Below are 20,280 nucleotides of genomic sequence, written 5' to 3'. Positions count from 1 at the left end.
GACCAGGCCCACCTGTGAATGACTGCAGGGAGGAAAAAGAGGAAAACAGTAACACCTCCCCTCAGGAGGCTGATGGGAACCAGGAAGTGTTTGACTTTACTCCCTCCCCTTTCAGTATAAAAGAAGCCTGAATTCTAACTCAGGCTAGATGGTTCTTTGGGACATGAATCTCCCATCTTCTCAGCCTGCCAGCTTTGCAAATAAGGCCGCTATTCCTTGCTCCAACAACTCGTCTCTCAATTTATTGGCCGGTCCTGCAGCGAGCAGTATGACTAACACAGTGACCCCACCTCAGCTTGAAGCCATTCAGGTGAGCTTCAACTCACTGGCTAGTATTGTATGGATAACAGAGTTTGCCATAGATTCCTTCCTTGCAGGCGAAGCAAAGTCTGTGCCACTTGTAAATTAGCATCACTACCTGTACTAAGGTATGTGCAGTCGGGGAGGAAAAAAACCTTCCTCTATCCTTCTAGCTTCGTCTGACTGGTCTCAGGATAAAATTGATGTGAGGCAGATTAACAGGAGAAAAACAAAAAAAAGCTTACTAACATGTACACTTCCTGTATACATGGGAGAGACCCAGGAAAACTGAGTAACTCACCAGAATGGCTAAAAACCTCCCCTTAAATACCATCTTCAGCTAAAGACATAAGAGGATGTTATGGGTAGTGGTTTGGGACTACAAAGTGGAGGAAGGCAATTCACATGGAGATGGAAAAGCAAATGTTTGGAACTCCCTGTAAAAATCTGGAGTGCTCTTTACCGCACCTAGCCCATATTCCTTCTAGGTGTCTCTGGTGATGGCGGTCTTCTCGGACCAGGCCCTTTATCTAAACTCTTCAACAGTTAAGGGGGTGGTAAAAAGAAAGACTTCCTGAGTCTTCCACTTCTTAAAATTATTCAGCCTAAAATAATTCTCGTGCCAAAGAGACACGTTTAGGGGTGACAAATTTTGCTTCCTTACAGTGCCTTGGGCCAGATAGCAAAGGTTAATATGGAAACACAAGGAGGAAGCCACCTGCCTTCCCAAGGTCGTCCCTAATGCTTTGGGGGACTCGGCTAGATGCCTGAACCTGAGATTTGGGGGAGTTCAGCTGAGACCAACTTCTTTTGCTAAGTCAGGGTTCTGCTGATCGTAGCTCTGATTAAGTGTTGGCTAAGACAAACCCAAAGGATTTGGTGCCCACCAATTTCAAGTTTAGTTGGACTGGTTACAGTGGCCGATGTTGGGGCTAAAGCTCCTTCCGGAATGAGGGGTGGAATTGTGGGGAAGCAAAATTTCCTGGGATTTCTCAGCGATCTTGTAAAAAGCCCTGGCCCTCTGAGACTCTCTGTGCAGTGTGAGATTCACATCTACAGCCATTTGTCTAGTTAATTGCTCTGATCTGAAAGGATTCATAAAGTCTCATCCCCCCAGGAGGACCAAATAGTTACAGCTCTGAGTGGGTCCCCGAAGGTGCACCATCTCCCTAGGAATTCACATTTCAAGGAGGAATGAGGCCCAGAAACTTGGAGACTCCGGGTCTGGCTCCTGGAGAGATTTCATCACCGGCAAAGCCTATTAGCTGTTCCCAGGAAATAAAAATAGAATCTGGGTAGTAAAATAAAGTCTAACCTTTTTTGCCTTTGTGCTTAGTCTGCTTTCACTGGCTTACAGGGGGCTTCGTGCAGAGGCGTCGCATCCAGCACTTCAGACCCGAGTTCCGGGTGCGAAATATCTGCGCCAATGCTCCAGCTGGGGGTGGGAGGTCCGACCGTATGCAGGAACGCTGCACACGACACCCCCAATCAAGATGGCGGTGGCGGGCCATGTGGGCACTGCGATGGGGAGCAGCTGCGCCTGCGCCTGCTCCTGCGCCTGCCCCGCGAGAACTCCACCCCCTCCCCTGCTGAGGGGATCCCTGTGAAGCAGCCACGCCCACGGCCTCTTGAGCGGGAGCGCTTGCCTCTTCATTCTTTGATCAAAGAGTAAAGCTTTCTTTTGCTTCTGAACCCAACTCATTCTACTGGTGGGGGCGACACTGGGCAGAAGGACCCTTGTTGGAATGGGTAACAGTTTTACTTACATACCAAAGGCCAGAGTGAGGAGGAGATGCTTCCCAGGAGAGAAGGACGGCTAACTCCCGCCCCTTCACAAGCAGCAGGGAAAACCAGTTTCCTCCCGCCCTTCACCTGCTGACTTAGAACAACTGACCTGTTCTCACCATGTTGCCCCAGGTGCAGGCCTGGGCGAGGGGGGAAGGCCTGTGTATTTACTGTGAGATATTAATAAGAACTCTGTCTGCGATCACAATACGCTGTGGGTGCATTCAGGATGAAATTAAAGAGTATTAAAAGCCCAGCCAAAAGGAGAGAGTGTCTCAAAGAGGTCAGTTATACTGAATGCCAAGAGGAATGAGAAATTCAGTTAGACAAGGACTGGAAAGGTGTCACTTTGATTTAGCGACGTGGAAGTCATCGGTGACTTCGGAGTAGTTTTGAGAGAATGCGGGAAGGAGAAGACAGCCTAGAGCGGGTGGGGATACAGGCAAATCTTTCAAGAAGTTTGTCGTGAGAAATGAGATTGCCTGGTACACATGAGAGGGAAAAAACAGGGTGAAAAGTTTACAGAGAGAGGAGATTTGAAATCGACATTGTGAAGAAAGAAGATGCAAATTAACTAAATAAAAGTAGAATAACTTTCTTCAGCAGCACGTAGATGCCTGGGTGAAGGTAAGGGGGGAGAATGATAAGCAATCTCTTATGAAGTTCTGCCAACTAAGTACACTGAAAGGACAGAAGAAAAGGGAATAAAGGATGTAAGTAAGAGTCGCTAACATTTTAGCTCTTGGAATTGTTGGGAAGGAAAACACGTCCTCTACCCTCTTACGTTCATTAATTGGGAATCTGCAAATTAAATTGACAAAAGCAGATTACCATGAGAAAAAAACATTTAACTGTGGATGACTACATGCAGGGGTTCACAAAGAAACGTGATTTGAAGGGCTGGCTACAACTGGGGGCTTATATACTACTTAAGTGACAGGGAGTAGGAGAAAGACATCTTCTGAAAAACATGACTTCTTGGTGGGGGGAGGGAAGGGCACTTATGGGAGAACAAATGACATTTAGGAAAGATAAATGTTACATTAGGACAATATATGGGAGATATGGTAGTTTTAGGAAAATGTCTGTTTGAGTCTGGTGCTTGGAACTCTTCTCTAAGACTGTTTCCAAAAAGTAAGTAAGTAAATAAATAGAAAAGGTGAAAAGTCTTAGGGAAATTTTATTTCTCCATGAGGAAAGATCTATGAATCAGTGTTTAAAGTTATATATACTAAGTTTTATGGCACTAGAACAATTGTAATACATCCAAACATTGACAATAAGGACTTCCCTGGTGGCACAGTGGTTAAGAATCCTTCTGCCAATGCAGGGAACACAGGTTCGCCCTGGTCCGGGAAGATCCCACATGCCATGGAGCAACTAAGCCTGTGCGCCACGACTACTGAGCCTGTGCTCTAGAGCCCGCATGCCACAACTACTGAAGCCCACGCGCCTAGAGCCCAGGCTCCGCAACAAGAGAAGCCACCACGATGAGAAGCCCGTAGCCCCCGCTCGCCGCAACTAGAGAAAGTCCGCATGCAGCAACGAAGACTCAACACACTCAAAAATAAATAATATTAAAAAAACCCAAAACATTGACAATAGCCATAGCAGCAGTATATCCAAATGATGTCTGTCTAAATCTTTAGGTCTATATATAGTGATAAAATTGGAAATAGAAAAAAGCTATCAATCAACACCACTATATATCAATGACAAGTTTGGTTGTCTGGGTGCTGGTATCAGGGCTCAGTTTGAGTATGTAAAACTCAACAGTGTTTTGATTCACAAAATCTGATTAAAAGTAAGTTAGATGCAGAGAAACATGGTTTAAAATACTATATAAATTTTCATCATACACATATAATACAAGAATAGTTTCCTTTAATCCAGATTTTCACATCATGTTTAATGGGAAACAACTAAAATGTTATGCAAACAACCCAGGAGGGAAATTTTTACTATTTATCTTTTAGATCATATAATCTTTCTTCAAAATCTGTACATATCCTCGTGATGTTTTCAAAACTAGATCTTGATTTAGATTTGACTCATCAGTAGCTCCTAGATGAGAAGCTCTATAGCATGCTGATTCAATTCAGCAGCAGCTGAAAAGAAAAAGAAAGGATTACATTCTTTACCTAAAATACTTGAGTTAACTAAATATAAGTTAGTAAAAAAAAAACCTGAGACCTTTCTAAGCGTTCAGAAGAATGAAAAGCATCTATACACGACATAACACAAAATACAAGATTACTAGTATATAATTTGCCTGTGGTTGCACGATGAATTAATTGCTCTTGTGGCTGAGTATCAGAGCTTCTGGCTTTCTCATTCGTCATTCATTTACTCAACAACCATCTGCTAAGGTGTTGTGACAAGCACTGAAATTACAAGATGAAGGTGACACAGTCCACCCTGAAAAATCATACTATAAACTGGAAAAACAGACAAACAGGCAATTTCCATACAGAGTCATAAATACTATGACAGGTATAAAAGAGGGTATAAGGAACACTCAGAAGTGACACCCAGCTTTGTGTCAATACTGTCAGCTTTTTGGTGGAGGTGGTATGTAAGTGGATACCTGAAGGACAAGGGAAAAGTACGGGAGATGGAGGGAAGAAGCAAATACAAAGACTAAAGGTGAGGAAGAGCACCTGTGGGATCGCAAGCAGTCTATTTGACTGGATGTAGAGCAAAGGGGCAGAGGAAGGTAGTAAAGAGATAAGGTTGAATACTATGGCAGGACCCAAACTGATTTGGGTGTTTTTATTCCATGATAAGGAATTTGGAATTTTTCCTGAGAGCGAAAGATAAACCAATGACAAAGTCAATGACAGGAGATTTTAATGTCAGCCACTAAGTGACAGCTACACGAATGTGACTGCTTGAGTCTGGGTTTTTTGGCCTTAATCACTGCCAGAAACTTGAGAAGTTGATAAACCCCATGTTTTCTAATAGTGTCAGTGTGCAGGTTGACAGTTCCACAGGGATGGCAGAAGTAGAGAGGAAGGATATAGCCAGAAATAAAAAGAAATACATAGACTTTTTGAGATTTTTTTTTAAAGCTGTGGAACATGATAAATAAATGAGGAATCAGGATATTTTTCTTTATGAATGTTCATTCTTTCACATTTTTTCATTAGATATGTATAAGAAAAGATATTTAACCTATCAATAGTATCTGTCATCCAAACAATGGAAAGAGATGCCATTTACTACTGAATATTTACAGTTTATTTCAGAAATCAATGTCTAAATTTAATTCATAAATTTCAGCAACATACCTTTTTCTAGTACTCTAGTTATATTTTTTTCCATCTCCTGCCACATCTGAAATAAGTCAAATATTATTTAAGTTAGACAAGAGACATTTTTGTAGGAATGATGTATAGGTTGTGAAATGTGGCCTTTAAATAATACTTCTAGAGACTAGACCTAATTTGAGGATTGCTTAAATAGAAAAATAATCACATCAATAAAATAAAATAAATTCCTACTTATTTTGATTTTAGATAATAAAGAACATATATATGTAATGTTATTTAGATTAATCGGATAAAAAGTACAATAAATATCAGTCTACTGAATATACATAATTTCAGAGGGTGATATTTGATCTTATTGGTACAAACAAGTTTAAACGATTAAAGTCATATATATATTACAATGAATGCATTACTTTGCAATTCTTAGAAAAATTGCTCTTTCTAAAAGTTTAATCAGTTTTTTACTCTAATGGATCTTTCCTTAAAATGAGTTTTCCTTTCTTACACTTCTATATAACTAAAATTTTAAGGTATGTTCTATGGTAATAATTTTTCAACATAGAATCTTAAATACATAAAATGGAGAAAATGGTTCCGTTGTAATGTCATGTCAAAATTCTACGGGCAAAAAATTAAGTAAAGGTATTTTGCTGTCTATATTAGGACTGAAACATTTATTTCAGAAAATCTGCTTGAAGAAAGGAAAAGTAGAGGCTAGAGCCAGTTTTCAAACTCAGTTTCTGATTCATGACTTTCTAGAATTAGAAACAAGGAAAACAATACATAATTCTTTAACTGTAACTTTGTTTCCATTCTAGAAATTAGGGCCAACTTTTTGAAACATTTGACTAATTATAGTTATCTACTTAATTATGAAATGTGTGGGAACATTTCAAACTGTATTACAAGTGTCTCCACCTAGAGTGTCCTTTTAAAAATCTTTCTTATAAAAGGCACCCTCTCACTAAACAGGGTCTCAAATAGTATACTGAACATGACAAACACTGTGATGATAAGGATATCATGATAGCCAACGCCTTTGTAAATTTTAGGTGCGAAGACAAATTTTTTGGCTAGCAGGTTTCCCAATATTTTCAGAGACTGTTTTCCATAACACTTTTCTGACAACAGCACTGTAGAGAGACCCTATGAAATGAATAATGTGACAACATGACTAGACAGGTTTTGTGAAATTAATAACTCATAACAGATGAAGGAAGAAGCCTTTACTGAAATAATTTTGTATTACCATTAATAAACACTGCAAAATGTAGGTCACGTTTTTACATGCGTTGAATTAGGAAATGAACTCAGAAGGGGAAGAGAAGTGTCATCTGCCACCTACCCACCACAGCTCCAACAAGGCAGAGGACCACACGACACTGAGGGAACGTTTTCTTCTTCTTCCCTGACTTTATAATTAATGTACATTGTTCAAAACAACCCCCACTATAAAGTAGGGGAAAGGTGAAAGGAACATTTTAGAAAGAAACGTAGTGAAGCCAGTAACAATATGAAGCACAACAGGTATGTGCTCGTTCACCCAACCGTAATATACTACTGTTAAATTATATCTGAGACTGCAGGCTGGAAAATAATGTTGCACTCTCTTTTTAAGACCAATTTGATAAATATATACACACCACACACATACACATGCACACTCATTTCCAAAGTTAATTTATTTTCAGTAATTATTGATACTTTTAAAAGTTGATATCACTCATTTTAAATGTCACGAAAATGTAATAAAATCAAGTCATTTAAACCACTTCAATTCATTATCCAATTGTAAACAGGCTAAGGTATGAAGGAAATTACACTTGGCAGTCTGTAGATATTAAGTACCTATATTTTGCTGCAGAGAGAAGAACTGAGGAAGAATTTGTAGATCAAAGAGCTGAAAAACTAAGTACAGGAAAAAAAATGAATGAAAGAAAAAGAACTGTTAAGAAGTTGAACTATTACCTCTATCTTTCAAAAGATAAAATGCCTACTCATTTGTCCATGTGGACAAAATGAAGTGGGAACAAGAAGGATTATACTGATATAATAAACTGAGACAATAAACAAGTTTATTGAACTCTGCCTGTGCCTTATGAGAAACTAGCTCAACTACTGTGGTAATTTGATTAGAGTTAAAACTCAAGAGTGGATAGGCACTGCCTTGGTGATGTAAACACGAGGCCTATTTTTTTTAAAAGAAATGTGACTCAATTCTGGTGAGACACAAAATGTTGTGTCATATAAAAAGTCAAAGTCTTAGGAATATTAATTGTTTTAGCTTCAGTGCATTTGTATGACCACATTTAGAAAGAGAGTTGCTAAACTGAATGGACATTTGAGCAATTTTTTAAATTACTTAAATAAATCATTAGAAAAATTTTCAAAGTGTCAGTAATGCACCAAAAGTCCAAAATCAGTCAATGTAAAATGTAATCCTCCTACTTAAGACAGATTTAAAGGGCATTTATTAACTACTGTGGCCATGCATCGTGTTCGGCACACAAATACCTAAAAACTCTTGAACATAAAAAAATCTTTAAACCAGTGAGACTGTGTCTGTTATAAAGTTGTCTGGAATAGTTTTTAACTTTTCAGTTCTTGAAAAAATTCTATGTGCAAGAAAATCTAACAGTGATGTAGCTATTTTGGCTAATGTTAACCTTTTGTATTTTATAATAATATAATTAAATAACACAATTGAAAAAAACTGTAAAATTACTTCTGATATATAGGACCAAACATCCCAGAATTAACTAGAATGTGAAAACTGAGGGTAAAATTAGCAAGACAGATACGTAGTAATCTCCTACCCCCACAATGGTATCAACTGCTAAGACTGAACTTCATGTACTGGTGAGGGAGGTAATAAATCTGTGTTAGGTACATGGAGTAAGCTTGCTGCTACAACCAGCACAACTGAAACCACACACCTAGAGCAGTACTTTGCTATAATTATTTTCCTTAAAGTTAGGGGAAAATGCTGAGTAAGATAAAACTTCACAGTAGGAATAGTCCAAAATGTTAAAACATTGCCAATAAAGGAGAATGATAAACAAATGCAATCTTAATGCCATTTTTAACATTTTACTTTGTAGAATCATAGCTAAAACCTTTAGAAGGCTTGTTTTATCATGTCCCATCCAAAAACCCACCTCTTTCTATCATTTTAGACAGTACGTTAACACCTCTCATAGTATTATTTTACGTTTTCCTAGTAGAAATAATTATATTCCTAGCAATTCCAGAAGGCACCTTCTTTCTGTAAGTCTTACTAAGAATTAGGTGACCAACAACTGTATAATAACTCTTCCGCGGCATTCTGTAGTGATTATGGAGACGTCTTTGCATCTTGATAGAGTTAAGTAGTGCTCTTCAATCTCTCTTATTAAAACCAGCACGATTTGGCAAAGACCCCACAAGGGAACTATGTATACCTAGTAACTACAACATGGAGTTTAAAATAAACTATTTTTCGATTTATCTAGAATTACTAAAAAAATAAACGCCTCTTTCCTCCAAAAAAATTAAAGGAAAAAATTCCCGCAGAAATTTTCTCTCACATTGTTTTTGCATTCACACACTCTTTCATCTTCATCTTGTAAAATGATACATTGTTTGATTTTTTGGGTGACAACTCATGAGAACATTCTAAGTTTACATCATGCTTAGCAACTGACAGAGGGCTTGACATGCATTTTCTTTTCGACCCTGGAGTCCAGTTTCATGGCTCTGAAGCACTTAGACCCAATTTAGCCACAGCACTGTCTAAGAAGCCTTAGCTTTGCTCTTCTATGATTTCTTACGACGTGAAGCCAAATGAGAAAACAGGTTGAGACTTCATTTAACAAGGCCTACTTTTCTCTGCATCAAGAACATCATGAAAACACCATCAAAACCATAACCCCGTGTGCACTGAGTGAGATGCATATTTTAATAACAATGATACACAATGAAAACCAGTTGCAATTTAAAGACTCCCCATCATAGTCATCATTCATCCAGGTGATGGCAAGATAGAGACATAAGTGGACTTCATTTTAAAAGTTTAAATATTTGCTTTATTTACGTATTTAGAAATGTTCTACAATTGCTCAGCAAGACATTTTATAAAAATTCAATAAAAATGCTCTAAGTAAAATAGCAATTAAGGATGCACTCTCATGTACGAAAATGACAAAAAATTTTAACTTAAGAACAGAAATTAACCTATTTAGTGCTACAAGTCTATTTAATTCACAAAAAGGATTTATCTAGGATTCCTTTAAATTAAAAAAATCCATATATGGTTAAGTGTTTGGATGCCAATCATTCACTTATGCTTAGGGGTAGAAAAACTAGGGTGCAGCAAAACTTGAAAATGATTATGAACCATTGCCAAACTGAAATCAACTAGAAGGTATATCTTTGGTTATTAGGCAATAATATTTAATTTCTAAAATAGGATTTAACTGCAGTTTTTAGAAATTTAAAATTTGTCAGTTTAATTACATTTACTGAATAAAGTTCATGATAAATCTCACTTGAAAATGAGAAATCCAGGGACTTTAAAAAATCATAAAATTTCTGTCTCTTTATTAGCACAATTAATTATGGCTTTTACTTCGTGTGTGTAAGTCAAATAAACAATTCAGAATTTCACCAAATTAAAAACAAGAATTATTATCAGAAATCTGAAACCCAAGGAGAAAAGGATAGTATAACTAACCTTGGTCAAGTACATCTCCATGCTCTCATGTGAAGGGCGTGAGCTTGAGGTAGAAATCTCTAAGTTTTCTCCTGGAGTAAGATATCTATTGAGCACTAAACTATTATTAATATTTCCTACACAAGGTGGCTTCAGGACTGGCCTCGTAGTAAGAGTGCTGAGTAAAGATCTGTTCTGCTGTTTCTCTACCAGCAGTTTGGTACTGACCTCTGCCAGCCTCTCATTAGTCCTGGGAAGATGGCAAAACACCAATTTCATTCATTGCATTTTCCCTAAATGATTCGTAAATGATTTGCATTTTTTAAATTGCCATAATAGTAAATGGAATGAACCATTAAACCACGTTTTACCACTGAAAATGGGTCAGAGCAGACCTATTATAAACAATTCTAGGTGTAAAATTGTTCTAAAGAAGTATATATGTGTCTGGGGGATCCTTAACTAACAAGTCAGTCAGAGTCGGGAGAGGAGAGAAATGGCGCCAGCGATGGAGACGGCTTAACAGGTGACGCTTGCTGCCTTCTGCGATGGCTGCACTTAGATACCCACCTTTAGTAAACCAGTTCAGGGATGAAAAAACAAACCATCCCTCAAAGACATTTTCAAGCATTTGCTTTCACCACCCCTGTATACACATTTCACTCATTACCTCAGAGGAATTAAGCATTCGGCACTGAGGAATAATCTAGAGCAGCGGTCCCCAACCTTTCTGGCACCAGGGGCCAGTTTCGTGGAAGACAACTTTTCCATGGATGGGGGTGTATGGGGGTTGTCAGGATGGTTCAGGCGGTAATGCGAGCGACGGGGGGCGATGGGGGGGGCGGCAGGTGAAGCTTTGCTGGCTCGTCCACCGCTCACCTCCTGCTGTGCGGCCCGGTTCCTAACAGGCTGCGGACAGGTACCGGTAACACTGTTACTGAGGCACTGGGGGTGGGATCTGCCCTTGCGGTCTTCCACGCACACCCTCACGCAGGCCACCGTGTTATTTTTAGACACTTTGTGAATTATACGGCCCTTCGCCCCTCTGTTACTTTCCCCTTATTTCACAAGCATGCCTTTATGTAGAGTAGAAAAACTTCAAATACAGTAGTTTGTCTCAGGGCGCCCTCTAGCGATGATACCAAAGATCATAATCAAGAAAGTAAATTTACCAAATGCTAAAATGTGACGCTTTGCGTTTAAGCGGTAATCTTCCAAAAAAATAATTAAACTCGTTAATATTTCTATTTACGGGAATTCCAACAAGAAATTTTATCTCAGTTACAAAGTTTCAAAAACACTTAGCTTAAAGACTAAATCAGGTTAACTATTGGGTTGGCCAAAAAGTTCGTTTGGGTTTTTCCAGTAACATCTTACGGGAAGACACAAATGAACTTTTTGGCCAACGCAATATATGAAAATATAAAAAATAAAGTTATGTAAAACCAACAAAAAGGTGGGGAGATGAAAACTGGACTCACATTTTAAAGGTGACTTCACTTACTAACATCATTTTCCAAAGTTATACTATCTAGTTAGCTTTCACTCCTACTAATCTCATGAACCTGGCTCAATAAAAATTATGCTTTAGAGGCAAATTAATGAGCTAAATTTAAATTTATTTTCTATGATTCTACGTTTTGACTTACTTGTTTCGTTTATTTGCCAATGACTTTCTAACTTTTAGTTCTTCGAGGTAGAGTTGCTTATATTTTTCCAACTCTGCTTTAGTAGAATCGTCTTGAAAAGTTTTCATTTTGGAGAGTTCAGATTCCAGATCTTTAATTCTCAGTTCCATTGGACTTCTTATTGAAGCATTATTATTCTCTCTTAACTGCTCTAAGTTTTCTTGAGATGCTGCTTGTGTCTAAAGTCAAATAAAAACATACATGTTTAAAATAATTATAACCTGAATAATTATAGTATATTTGTTCCCTTCAGTTTTGTGTCAATGATTCAGAGAGCAATTTTAAATGTGAAAAAAAAGCTGAACTTTAAAAATATTTATCATCAATGTAAACTGAGTTAAATCTTAATTATAAAATTAAAGTTGGATCATTCTTATATTCGTACTCATGTAATCTGATAATTCAAAGAATAATAGGATCAATTTTAAAATTTTTAAATTGAACAATACAGCTAAGAATAATCCAAGAGTATAGTACAATTTCTAAATCATAATATTTTCTTTTCATCCTAATAGTTTTGTTTTATACCAGTTGGTCTTAAAAATAAAATGATTCCCTAGTGAGAATCGTTCTGAAAGATCAATTTAGTGAGAATAATGATGGAAACTGAAATATTTAAAGGGAGAAACAAATGCCACTTTCCTTCCAGAAATTTACAAAACAAACTGCTATAAGGGAAGTAGAAGAAACACATAAAGTGTATACATCCGAAATGTAATTTATAGTGAAGTGAATTAAAGCACATTACAGATCAAAAAATTAACCTGTAAAAATAGGTTGACTTCTTTTAATTTTTCTATTATATCCTGTCTTGATCTTTCTTCAACCTCCCGTTTATACTGCTCTACTTGACTGTGTTCTATCATATTCATTTCTATATGACTTCTGAGGTTCACTGCTTCTTGTTCCAACTTCTTTTTATTCTTCTCTAGTTTTTCACATTTCTTTTGCATTACTTTTATAGATAATAACGCCCGTTGAAGAACTTGATTTTTTGCACCAAGATGTAGACATTTTGAAGATGCAGTTTCCAGTTCTGCTGTAAGGTCATCAATCTGCATGAATAAAATAAAATCGCTTGGTAATTAGGGACGTAAACTGAGAATAGCCTAACTCAAAATCAGTATCAACTTTTAAAATAAATTCAGTTACAATAAAATGGTGTCTATATTGTAGCGTGTAGGACCTTGAATTACTAAGAAAATGAAGAAAAAAGTTCAAACCACCAAGAGCCACAAATATATATCCTTCACTGTCATCATTGTTACACAAAATTTGCATTTGATTTTATACTTTTATTCTTCTATTGTTTCATGCCTTTCCTCCATAAAATGACTATAAGTCACCTCTTAGTAGAAAGCCTCTTACTCCTTCCCCACTCCCATCTTAACCCTCCATGATTTTTAAAGTTTTAGGGATATCATATTGAGTTATTTAGGGCTGAATTAATAAATGCCTCCCAAAATAAGACTCGGAAAATCAGACTCTAATGAGTCTTGTAAATATGGCTTCTAATGCCATAAGCCTTTTTTCTGAACTACAAATATTTTATGCTAATTTGAATTGCATTCCAAGGAGAAATGCTTCGCAGGGTTAAGGAGAAATCACATCTCCCAGTGTAATAGTTTAGCGAGATGATCCATACATTTTTCTGAACAAAAAAATGCCATTAATTCTTGCAATGCTTTGTTACTTTCCACAGAATAAGAGAACATACTAAACAAAACAAACAAAAAAACTTGCTGGAATTTCAAGGACACTGAGTTGGTAAGAACTACTTCCCTTTAGACAGAATGATTATTTGGTCAGACAAGGCAAGTGGATGTGGTAGTTTAAAAACATGTCTACATGTTTTGAAACTGGTGGCGCAGTGGTTGAGAGTCCGCCTGCCGATGCAGGGGACACGGGCTCGTGCCCCGGTCCGGGAAGATCCCACATGCCGCCGCGGAGCGGCTGGGCCCGTGAGCCATGGCCGCTGAGCCTGCACGTCCAGAGCCTGTGCTCCGCAACGGGAGAGGCCACAACAGTGAGAGGCCCGCGTACCGCAAAAAAAAGAAAAAAAAAAAACCGTGTCAACAAATTCTTGGACACTTATCTCACGAAATTCTCAGGGCTTCGCAAGACTGTTAATGGAAGCCTGACGGCCCTTGAAGAGGCTGAAGGTGACAGCTTCTAGGCAAGGGAAGAAAATGACACTGCAACCTGGAGGGAGGGGGACTCTAGCTACAAAGCAGCTGAAAGTAAAACTGATGAGAGGGATAAGCTAAAAAAAAAGACTATTAAATATAAAGGATCCAGGACTCATTGGGTTCAAATATCTGTATCCCATTTACAGCATCTCCACATGCCCAAATAATGCTAAAACAGAGAAATAGCTTCTGGGCTAAGATCAGATTTAGGGTGCTGCCAGGAAAACATGGTCTAAAGATGAAGCCAAGACTGTAGAACCCTTTATTAACACCCTGGAAAGACTTAAGTTGGTGCCTCAAATTCCTTTAAGGATCTTAAAAAAGCATAAGAATTTAAAGGCATCATCCTACAAAGTTTCCCATCCTACCATCCTACAACAGCTTCACAAGAAGCCCAAGGGGAAGAGCTTATCTAAAAAGATTTGGGAGGGTAGCTTTTCCAATGTCATGAACCCCAATAAAATTCACAGGACATTCAAAGCTTTAAAGAGAACTGTGGTAGCAAAAACACTGCTTGCTAGCTTGCATTAACAGAGACCAAGACAGTACAAAATGAGAAGAGGCCTCTGGGATTTTCTTAGAAGTTCTGTAAGTCCCCCTTCCTCCAGGTTTCAGTGTCATTTTCTTCCCTTGCTGGCTTGGGAAACACTACTCAGCTGCAAACACAGGTCATTTCTTATGAAAAGGACAGAACAAAGAGCTCAGAGGGTACAGCAAAGGAGAATCACTTCCATGGTCGGGACTAAGTCCTAATCACAGAGCTGGCAGCAGATATCAGGATGTATTGCAGAACTGCTATGGACCAGCATGTCTTCCATTTTCGATTTCTGAATGAGGGAGTCTTTAGCAGTTTAACAGAATGTTGGGTATGTGGGTGGCAGAAAATTTGTCCCTTTAGTTCTCAAGTCTTCGTACTGAGAGGATTGGTACTCAAGGGGCTATACTCTAGAAACCACACCCAGGAGCCTCATCCCCATCCGTACCTGGTGAAAGATGGTAAGATCCTGGACTCAAGCCTGAGCCTGACACCGTAACAATTGAGACTTGTGGGGGAACTGAGTAGGGATAAGTGTATTCTTCATGTGGAAGGAATATAAAAATTGTGGCCAGTGGGTAGATTATGCTGGTTTTTAAATGTATCCATAAGTTTTTGAAAAAAATTATCCCATAAAAAAAGGTAGACTATGGGCCAAGCATAAGTGACTTATTCCTAATGAACAGAATATGGTGAAAGAGATGCTGTGTGAATTGCAAGGCGAGGTTAGACAAGGCAACACAGCTTCTGCCTGGCTCTTAACCTTGGAACCCAGCCCCATGTTGTGAGGAAGCTCAGGCCACAAAGAGAGCCTAGGTGTTCAGGGCAAGTGTTCCAACTGACGGGAAGAGAGGCCAGCTGTCCTGGCTATGCTTTTCCTAAGTATAGATTGTGAACAAAATAAACATTGCTTATTTCAGCTACTAAACTTTGAGGAGATTTTTAGGAAAAAACAGATAGAAAAGTAGATGAAAAAAAAGAGATAATAAGAAACGTAACTTAGACACAGTAGAAATTGGTTTCCTATAAACTGGAATCTAATAAACGTTGAGATTAATTTAAAATGACAAACAATGCTGATGAGAAGAAGCAGATAACTAGAAGAAAGACCTAAGAACTATTCAGGAGGAAGTTTTGGGCAGGTTCCCTTCACTTACAATTTCTTACAAATAGGCAGGTATGCCTCTTCAGAATTTCCCCTCAAGTTTGAAGATAAGCAAGATTGGTAAGCAAGGAGACATATGAAGTATAATAGTTGAAAAACAACTAGAAATTGTCAGTTTACCAAAATCAGACTTTTTTACCTCATCTCAATTAACCGAAATTCTAAGGGATAGGCAACTTTGAATATTTATTAATCTAGGACTCAATCTTCATTGTCCTTTCCTCAGAGAGGAAATAAAACATCATGGAAGCATTTTTAATCTTCTCAGTAGTAAAACAAATGGAGTGTCCTTTGGCAGTATATAATTAAATACAATTTTTCCTTTACCTTACTTAAAGCTTGTTTGTAAGGGAAGGTAGGATATCTCATTTTTACATTGTACCACAGTGCTTCTCTATATCATACAAACTGGCTTTGAAACTTTGAAATTCAAATTACTAATCTATTATTTGTCCCAGATAAATTATTACCTTTTTAAAAAAAATTATTTTATTTATTTTTGGCTGTGTTGGGTCTTCGTTGCTGTGCACAGGCTTTCTCTAGTTGCGGCGAGCAGGGGCTACGCTTTGTGGAGGTGCACAGACTTCTCATTACGGTGGCTTCTCTTGTTGTGGAACACGGGTTCTAGGTGCATGGGCTTCAGTAGTTGTGGCACACAGGTTCCACAGCTGTGGCTTGCGGGCCCTAGAGTGCAGGCTCAGTAGTTGTGGCGCATGGGCTTAGTTGCTCCATGGCATGTGGGATCTTCCCGGACCTGGGCTCGAACCATTGTCCCCTGCATTGGCAGGCAGATTCTTAACCACTGCACCACCAGGGAAGCCCTACCTGGTTTTTAACAGCTATACTCTTAAAAATTTTTCTTTGGATGGGATGAAATAGTTATTCTATTCATTATGTGTTAAGCTATAAAGTACAGCTATGCATCTCTTTCTTTTTCAATCAAAGAAGGTAGATACAGGGAACTGTGGTTTCTGAGAATGCAGGATCTATGTCAAGAACAAGATCAGCATGAGTGTTATACACAAGAACCACATCAAAAGATGATTTAATTGTGAATTGCAACATGATGGCTTAGAGAGACTTCCAACGAGGAAAGCTGACAGCCCAGATTTAATCTTCTCCTAGATGGTGAAACCTATGGATGAGCCTATGAATTATAATGAGCTAAACATAATGAAGCAGATAGCAGACGAAGTCAGCGGATCTCGTGACCAAGATTTGATGGAAACTGGAGTGAAGTGGGAGGCACTGGGTGAGAGACTAAAGGTCTGAATGGAGGGAGAAAAAAAGGAGTGGACTTTACCTTTGTAAACCTACTTCCCATTGTGTCATGGGGTCAGTGAGGCATAAGCTGGCCACAGGCTCCTTCAAGAGGCAAAAAACCTCCACGGAAGTAGAGTTAAAGACATTCCACTACACTGACTTTTTATTATTACATAAAACAACTGGTAAGATGCAAGATGACGAAGAAAGAATTCTCATAAAATCTGACTTGATACTGGCATAGGACAGACATATAGATCAATGCGTTACCATTGAGGATGTAAAAGGAAAGCCCCACATTTACGGCCAACTGATTGTAAGAGTGCCAAATAATTGAATGAGACAAGAATAGTCTTTTTAACAAATGGTACTGGGACAACAGAATATCCACATACAAAAGAATAAAATTAGACCTCTACCTCATACCATATGTAGAAATTAAGTCAATATGCAAGAGCTAAAACTACAAAAGTCTTAGAAGAAAACACAGGTGTTTATCTTCATGACTGGATTTGGCAATTCTTAGATATGACACCAAAAGACAAAAATCGACTAACTGAACTTCATCAATATTAAAGACTTCCATGTTTTGAAGGACACCATGTTTTGAAGGGGAAAGGGCAAGCTCCTGAGTGAGAGAAAATACTTGAAAATCCTATATCCGATCGAAGATTTGTATCTAGGATACAAAAAGAACTCTTACAATTCAATAATAAAAAGACAATCCAACTTAAAAATGGGCAAAAAGTTGAATAGACAGTTCTTCAAAGAAGATACACAGATAGACAATAAGCACATGAAAAGTGCCTCAACGTTATTAGTCAACAGCAAAACGCAAATCAAAACCACAAGAGATGCCACTTCACACCTACTAGGATGGCTATAATCAGAAAGACAGGTAATGACAAGTGTTGGCGGGCATGTAGAGAAATTGGAAGGCTTACACACTTTGGATAAAAATGTAAAATGGTGCAGCCACTCTGGAAAACAGTACGGCAGTTCCTCAAAAGTTTAAACAGAGTTACCATATGATACAGCAATTCCATTCATAAGTATATTCCAAAAAGAAATGAAAAAAATATGTTCACACCGGAACTTGGACATGAACGTTCATAGCAGCATTATTAACAATAGCCAAAAAAGTGGAAACCACCCAAAGGTCCATCAACTGATGAATGGATAAATAAAATGTGGTATGTCCATACAAATGAGTATTATTCAGCAATAAAAAGAAAGTATTGATCCACGCTACAAAGCAGATGTACCTTAAAAATACTATGCTGAATGAAAGAAGGCAGTCACAAAGGACCCCATATTCTGTGATTCCACTGACATGAAATATCCAAAATAGGCAAATCTATAGAAACAGGGAGTACAGTCGTGGTACTAGGGCTGGGAATAGGAGGAAGGGAAAACTGGCACAGGGTGATGGCTAAAAAGTACAGGGTTTCTTTTTAGGGTGATGAAAATGGTCTAAAATTGATTGTGGTGATAACTGTATAACTCTTTGAATATACTAAAAGTCACTGAATTGTACAGTTTAAATGAGTGGACTGCATGGTATGTTCATTATATTTCAATAAAGCTGTCACCAAAAAATAATGGATGCTTTGGGGTAATGGTGTGCTGCTCAGCTTCAGATCACTAGCCATGGTTCAAGACACTAACAGTCAACAGTGTGCCCTTTTTATGGAAAAATTATATAGGAAAAAGCTGTCTTTTTTACTGGTATCAAGTCTAAAAAATTAAGAGACAAATCTATGTTTCACTGCTCAAAGCATGGAGTGATTTATATTTCCCCCAATTAAGTGGCTTTTCGGTCCCAAAACTGATTAAAATTTACCTTATGTTTTAGCATATCCATTTCACTTTGACTGGTTTTTAAATCTCCATGGAAACTAAGATCTCCATTTTCATATTCATTTAACTTCCTTCTTAGCATTTTTAAGAGTTTCTTAAGTCTGTAGAAATGCATAGAATGAATAAGTCAAGTTCTTTAAGAGTAGATAATTAATAACTATTTAAACAGATATATGTTCTATCATATAAAATAAACTCTATAAATTATAATCCTTTCTCATCTGTTCTAATCTAATATGGTTTGAAAGCATAATAACTAACTTATAATCTTAGGTAAATAATATGAAGAAAAATTTTATGACACATGCTAAGTAAAGAGTTAATATAGTATGTGTATACATATATTATACGGTTCTTATAAGGAAGCTGTTATTAGTATCCATTTTTAGTATGTTAATATGAAATACTAACTTATTATTAAATACTAGTTATAAACCAGACATCAGTATCCAAGCTGAAGAAGAAGAGCATATCATATATGAATGTTTTGAAAAGACACAAAAAGACATTTTGGTACCTACTGACCACAGCCTCTACAAGAAGCAAAGAAATAACACACACAAAAAATTGACACTCACTCAAAATAGAAAAAGAAACAAGAAAGAAAAATCTTTGGAGACTGAGTTGACGGAGAAAAAACCAGGCTGAGCTTCATAAAAAAGGAAATCAGCAGAGAGAGAATGTGTACCAGTCCCTTCAAGCTGTTTTAAGAGATCTAGAAATCTTGCCCAGTACAATGTTAACAAAATGCCAAGCAATGTAGAGAAAATTAAATGAGAGAAAAATACTAATGAGAATCAGGGAAGAACCATAAGTACAATACCAAAATCCACAGATGCTCAAGTTCTCCTAAGCACATACTCCTGTATACTTCAAATCATCTCTAGATCACTTATAATACCTAATACAAGGTAAGTGCTATGTAAATAGTTATAAATACAATGTAAATAAATTCTATGGAAATAGTTGCCACCTGAGGCCAATCCAAGTTTTGCTTTTGGGAACTTTCTGGAATTTTTTCCCCCTGAATACCTTCAATCTGAGGTTGGTTGAATCTGTGGATGCTGAGGGCTAACTGTGCTCAGCAAATAACCAGAAAGGAAGCCATGTGGAGGCATCACAGACATTGGGAAACACTCTTATTATTATTTTTTTTAATCTGAGTGGTCAAAACATGATCATTAATTTTATTATTCTTTAAGTCATACATATGTTTTTGTATGTATATTTTAGAACTAAACTTTTAGAGCAGAAAGAAAATATAAGCAAAATCAAGATAGTTTTTGATGTTGTTAAACAGTGACACAAATAGGTTTTTAGATATTAAAATACTTGAACGCTGAAGGGGAAGAACACAACTAAAAGGCAGGATTACCCAAAAAGAGCAAAGATATCTTGCAGACATAAAAATTCAAGGTAGATGATGAAGAGCAGAGTGACATTACTATATGCAAGGCACACTACTGTTATTGTTTTAGAAATCATTAAAGAGGAACTGTAATACTGGGGCACTCAAAACAGTTTCAGATTGTG

At 37.5% G+C, this 20,280-nt stretch overlaps 1 long non-coding RNA gene and 1 pseudogene across 3 annotated transcripts in view; both read right to left on the bottom strand.

Annotated features, from left to right (window-relative positions):
* The window catches only part of LOC309801985, a 96,821-nt gene that overhangs the window by 10,406 nt on the left and 66,135 nt on the right, over nucleotides 1–20,280 (bottom strand). The window lies entirely within an intron of this gene.
* LOC309802252 (ankyrin repeat domain-containing protein 26-like) overlaps nucleotides 3,964–20,280 on the bottom strand; it is a 51,945-nt pseudogene continuing 35,628 nt past the window's right edge. The window contains exons 16-21 of the transcript XR_014296160.1: nucleotides 18,731–18,848; nucleotides 12,500–12,790; nucleotides 11,697–11,914; nucleotides 10,069–10,297; nucleotides 5,376–5,421; nucleotides 3,964–4,193 (exon numbers count right to left, since the gene is read on the bottom strand). The product of XR_014296160.1 is annotated as an ankyrin repeat domain-containing protein 26-like (transcript). The remainder of the gene's footprint in view (nucleotides 4,194–5,375; nucleotides 5,422–10,068; nucleotides 10,298–11,696; nucleotides 11,915–12,499; nucleotides 12,791–18,730; nucleotides 18,849–20,280) is intronic.

This window comes from Mesoplodon mirus (assembly GCF_964341445.2).
Source record: "Mesoplodon mirus genome assembly, chromosome: 4".
Lineage (NCBI taxonomy): Eukaryota > Metazoa > Chordata > Mammalia > Artiodactyla > Ziphiidae > Mesoplodon > Mesoplodon mirus.
This window is presented reverse-complemented; position numbering and strand designations above follow the sequence as displayed.